Here is a 6,179-nt window from a genome sequence, read left to right as displayed (position 1 = left end):
ATCGATGGTAAATCTTATTCAGAAGGAGTGATTTATAGTTGAAGATGTGAGGATTCGGATGAATGTTTAGCTCCACAACTTATTCGTCGAAAAGATCTTGAGTACTTACACAAAAAAATTAAAAAAATACTTTCTGACTAGCCATTTTGAATGAGGTCCTCCGTTGTTATAGAAGATAATTCCATGATATTGTCAATTGGATCAATGGCTAGGGTTCCTCTATTCATCATGCTCTGAGGCAAATCAGGAGGATCTGCTTAAAAATGGAGTATTTCACATGTTCCCATCTTCTTCGTGACCCAAGACATCTCATATTCCAATAGCTAAATTCTAACAATGCGGAAGGAAAAGCTTTCTATCCGTACAATCTTTGTTATTTATCATGTTTTATGAGCACACCCACAACTCCAATTGCTTTTATTGGAATTCTTTGTTGTTCCTCATTTGATTATGAATGTTTCTTGAATTTCGGATTCTTACCGAATAGTTAGTGTCAAAGAAAATATGAAGACCCATGAATTCTGGCGTTTCCTAGTTACCATATTTTTATCTTTTTGGCCGCGGGGAGCGGGGGATGTGTCCTTCATTATGATATACTTTGCTTTCGCCTCCACTTGGCGCCCGTGGCCTAATGGATAAGGCGTCTGACTTCTAATCAGGCGATTGTGGGTTCGAGTCCCACCGGGCGTGAGAATTTTTGCTGCGTAGATTTTTTACATAAATTGGAATTGCTTTATCTAAGTGATCCTCTATAGATGAATGCAGTACTGTGCTTATTTTTTCATTTTTTGTTTATTATTTCTACTAAGAAATTATTGGGTTCTTTAACTAATCAAAAATAAAATTCACAAGGTCCTAGATGTTTCATTATTATTATCAACATTATTCATATGAAAAAATTCTAGATATATTTTTTATATTCTCATGAAATTTTAAAATCCAAGACTTGTAGTAGAAAATTGCTTTTTGATTACTTAGTATAACACACTAGTTTTCTCCTTTTGATCACTTGAGCTTGTACAACCCTACATGACAGGATAGTTGGGCTGATATAGCCTGTTTGGTATGGGTTATTGGCTGATGCTTGGACTAGTTGGGCTTTGATTATATTTTTGAGTAGAAGAGTTTTATATTTTCTCTTTTATTTTAATAAATTCGAATGCTTATTCTAGACCTCCTTTCCAATCAAAAAAAACTCCTACATACATCGAATATAAAGGTTATGGATATAAAAACCTTCATTCATTTCAACTCTCCCTTCCATTGAAGTGGGCAGAGGATTTCTTTTCTTTTTTTGTTGGAAAAGTTGGTAGATATTACATTGGTAAGTACTAGAAAAAAGTCTCCACGTAGACTGGGTCGCCTCTTTTGTGGCCCAGCATCCGGGTGGAGTAATTTGGACCAGGGTTACATATATACCTCACTCTCTGTATCATCTTTTTTCTTTTGATTTGGCAGGTTGTACTCATGTGAAATCTATATGAACGCCGTTTTCAACCAAAAAAAAAAAAAAAAAGTCTCCACCTTCGTTGCAATATAAGGCATTTGAGGATGACATTAACCCACCAAGGTCACTGTTTCTCCATTGGGCATTCAATTCGTATCTCTTCCCAACCCACCAACTTTGATCTATCTTGCTAATTTTTTTTTTTTAAACTCAACATTTTTTTTCTCTACTCTTCTGTTTTATGATACTATTCCCCTTTGCTTCTTTAGGATTTTAGAGGATCCCTGTTCTCTTGGTTTGTCATGAACTTAAAGTAGTGTGACAGAGAGGAGTCAGAGAAAGGTCTTTCTATTTCTTGTAATGATGATTTGACAAACTTTTTGTGCACCTGCAGTATGTTGAGGAGCAGCAGTGAGGATTTTGTGGAGCAGCATATCAATAAAGCCGAGAGCTTGGCGATGGCTGTGAGGAAAAAAGAGCAAGGGAGTTAGGTGGGTGCCCGGTCAGTACAAGATGGCAGAAGAATTTCTGGCTTCTAGCCTGACTCAGTAGGACAAACACTTGCTCTTAACTTTTATCCTATATGCTGTATTGCTGCTCCATAAAGAAAGATCCGACTTAACCCTACCTGTGCAGTTCTAATGGCATGCGTGACCTACACTGTGCTCCTCTGGCTAAATATGTTAGAAAGTTGTAGCTTTCTTTTCATCTACATATAAAAGATTTTACCTCTCAGAAAACATCTCATAACTCTATCAACTTCTTTTTTTTAAATTTTTAAAAAGTATGTTATAAAGTGCTGGTGATAAAGTTTGCTAATGAGGGTTGGAACAATGACATGGCATGAAGTCATATCCTTGTCTAATTTTGGGTTGGATTTCCTCCTTAGTCCTCAGATGTAATTTGGATAGACCAACTAGATTCTCTCATTGATTGCGCTAAAAATCTGTATTGGATAGACCAAAGTACTTAATTCTCTCTGTTACTTCTTCCCTTCTACAGATTTCAGATTACTAGTACATGATGTATGCTTCCATCTCAGTCTCAGGTGGAGGTAAAGTATCTGATGTTTTTGTCTTGAGTATCATGGTTTTCAACTGTACTTGAAGTATCAGCTGCACTTGGTTCTCTTCTTGAATGGTGCAGAGGAAGCTTCAGGAGCAGGGCTTGAATATGTTGGACCTCTATGTAACTCCTTCCCAAATGTCCTAATCCCTGCACATACCTGCTTTCTTTTTTGCTTCGTTATATCAATAAATTCTGGTGGCTTTTGCCTCCTTTTCCATCAAAAAAATAAAGATTGTACTGAAGATCTGTACTCAGATCTTGACTTTATATTAAAGAGTGGCCCCCAAATGTGCAGCTCATCAGTTTCTTCTAGGCCTCCCCTTCCACCAGTGAAGAATGCTGGGAACTATAGTAGATCCCGAGTTATGAAAATAATGACATTTGAAAGATGTAAAGCTACAAATTTGTAGCATTGTGTGCAGAAGAGGCAATATCAGAAATTGCATTCATCACACTTCAATAATCGACCATTCAATTACCAACACTTCAACAATCCAATTATCCTCTTCTTTCGTATCAAAAATACTCCAAACATGGTCCACTAACGTCCAGCCTACGTATGTATATCGTATATAATATGCATGGCTTTTGATCCAGCCATGGCATGGCCAGCATGAAGCCTTTGTTATTATACATTTATCTACTTCTGAACTCTTGATGCCTGTCTTGATCCAGCTACATTGCATAACAACTTAATACCCAGTTAGCCAGAGTTGTCCATCCATTTTTCCCCATCCCCTTGCTCATGCAGGATTGGAAGCTCTAAAATTATATTCTACATTGTATGCACCATATGACCGTGCATGCAGCCAATCACAGCCGCCTATGTTTGTGAGCCCTATTCATCAAGCGCTCTTCTTAAAGCATCTCTACAGAAATCGAGCAGCTATGATTGGCTCTATAATTAAGGACCAAATGCTACGTTTAGATTGAGATGATCAAAGAAAATGCAGTGATCTTTGAGGCTTGATCCAAGACAAGCTCAGAGATCATATACTGTAATATATAATAAATGCGAGCATTTTCGCATAGCAAACAGACTTTCTGAAAACGATGACTTCAGCAAAGTGTAGTAGTAATCGTGCAGATCATATGAACCAGCTGGCCAGCATTTACCATTATTCTGCTGATGCTTGAGGGTTGAAAATTTTCGTACTAAAGTCTGGATAGTAATTCCCGTGACGGATAAATTAAAAATAGACGGAACTAATCTGGCTCCCAGCTGCAATCGATCACGTCCACCAAGTGGGCCGAGCCTGTCCTCTGACCCAATCCACTATCCAAGTTGGCTTTCGGCTCAAATAATAATAACCACAACGTTAAGGCAAGCACGAATTGCAGCCGACCAAAACCTCAGGTGGTCCCCAGAGACCACCACCCTATCTCCTGCGAATCTTGACACCGCCAACCACTAAGATTTGCCATCAGGACAGGGATTCCACACCTCCTTTAAAACTTAAAAAATATATTAAAACTCAGTTCTCAACTCCTTTAATCGTAAAATTTATGCCTTTTTCCGTCTCTTTCAATCAAATCATAAATAAATAAATAAATAGATCCCACCAGCATGGTCCACAGAGAAGCATCAACCTCTTGCCCCTTAATATCAGACAGCTACCTACAGGATGTGGCTCTACTTTTGCAACATTAGCTCCATTTACACTTTTATTAGTTTATAGTTCCATTTAGAATCCATACAACTAGATAGACGCCAACGCCAAGCCCTGGACATAAGAGTCCAACCCATTATGCCCAGAACTAAATGCCCATGCAATCAGGCCAGCTTTGTTTATTTTTTGCACCGACTTCTCATACAACCAATAAAATTAAAAAAAAAAACTAGCGAAGAGAATAAAAAAACATCTTCTTGCATGATGCACTGCGAATGAAGCTATCCAGCTGGCTGCTGTGTTTGTCATGAGTAGCCCTAAAGAAGTCCCGATCCCTGCCATCCTTCGGATATCACGATCAGACCATCTTTTTATCAAACTAGACATCAGAGCAATTCTCTTAAAATATTGAAAGCTTATGCAATTTAGCTTGAGGTTCTTTTTGCTGGCTATTTAACAATAATTCCTGTTTGCAAAAAAAAAAAAAAAAGCTTGATTTTTTTTTCCTACCACTTCATTTATCTTCCTATCCTGCATGTAAAACACTACCAAGTATGATCAAATTATGCATAAGTTTCTTCACATTGAGTACTAGGCAACTAAAAATGAGATAACTTCCCCAGCATTTCAAGATCACTTTTTTATCCCCTTTTACGTAAGCAGGTATGCAATTGAAGCTTTCCTTGTGTCTAAGACACGACTAAGAGGATATCTAGCATCCGTCCTACATTAGACACGAGGTTAAAAAAGTATTTAATTAATTAATGAGTTAGAGATAAGCGAAAAGGTTGAGGGCTGGAGAGCGCGTGCGTCCGCTCTGCCGCATGGGTCCCACAGCCGCGCTTTTTCGTCCGGCTAAAAATTCCGGATTTATCTGCGATAAATAAATAAAAAAAATCCGAATTTATAATTTATTCGTAACTTATATCGTTTTCCTGGTGATAATAGTCGGGAACTTAAACTCGGTACTAAAATAGCCGACACCATTCCCAAATCCGAAAGCAGCACTCAGAAACCGCCGGTGACGTCACAGTGTCCTCACCGCTTACCGGAGTGGGCCCCGCATCCCCACTGTCCTCGGCGCGCCGCAGAACTTACTCTCATTTATATCCGAGACGGATGGCTCTTGGATTAATAGATGATGACGTGGCCGGTATCCAAGGCAGCACGGCGCCATCCGCCCTTCCCAGCGGTCTGATGCGCAGAGATTACCTCTGATCCAACGGCGAGGGTCGCTTAAATTCCCATCAACTCTGATCCCGTACGAGAACGGACTGGCTCATCAGATCCCGATGTGGTTCGTAAAATTAAAATTAGTTGGAGCTTGCGTCTCGTACCGGCAAAAAAAAAAAAAAAGAGTTCGTCAGGCGCACGTTAGCGAGTCGCGCCAATGATGACCAATACCATGATTAGCGTGATTAGAGGTGTATTTATAGAGGGAACAGGGATTAAGGTGTGATTAGGGTCCGCTTGTCTTAAAAAAGAAAAAAAAAAACGGGGAACAGGGACCCGCAACGGCATGGGAACAAAAGCCTGACCTGCATCCGGCCGCAGTCGTCCATACGCGGATCCCGTCACCCCCGGTCCACGGATCCTGCCATGGGTCCATCCATCAGACGGCCACCACGCGCCCCCGCCTTCTGCCATCCCACACGTGGTGGGGCCCGGCGCCTCACGATTATCAAACCATGGGCCATTTGGAGGCGGTGTGGGGAACGATTTAACTAAGGCCAATCGAGCACCGACACGTGAACAGCTACCGCCTACGGTTAGTCTAATCAACGACGTGACTTGGCGCCCTCTCCGAGCAATCCATCAGGGCTTGCCACGTTTCTGATATCACGTGATCTTTCCCTCCGCCGTCTTAAATCCGTTTCACGGTCGGGTAGTCCGCCTTGGCGGCGAGATCCAATTTAATGTAGGTTCTAAATCTTTTAAATTTTGCGTTGTCCTGCGCGACTTTTGTTGTCTACTTTTACCGCCAGTTAGTTTGAAAGGAAAAAGAAAACAGGGGTGGGGATTTCATTTATAAAGGCTTAATTTCTGCGTCGCCC

At 40.5% G+C, this 6,179-nt stretch overlaps 1 non-coding gene across 1 annotated transcript; it reads left to right on the top strand.

Annotated features, from left to right (window-relative positions):
* Window positions 1-617: 617 nt before the first annotated feature.
* Window positions 618-690, top strand: TRNAR-UCU (transfer RNA arginine (anticodon UCU)). The gene has a single exon. It is a non-coding gene; the product is annotated as a tRNA-Arg (tRNA).
* The last annotated feature ends 5,489 nt before the right edge of the window (window positions 691-6,179 follow it).

The sequence above is a fragment of the Phoenix dactylifera genome, chromosome 13 (genome assembly GCF_051530095.1).
Source record: "Phoenix dactylifera cultivar Ajwa chromosome 13, Ajwa_hap1_PhDact_Kaust_v1.1, whole genome shotgun sequence".
Taxonomy (NCBI): domain Eukaryota; kingdom Viridiplantae; phylum Streptophyta; class Magnoliopsida; order Arecales; family Arecaceae; genus Phoenix; species Phoenix dactylifera.
Note: the sequence above shows the minus strand (reverse complement) of the source record. Positions and strands in the feature narration are given on the sequence as shown.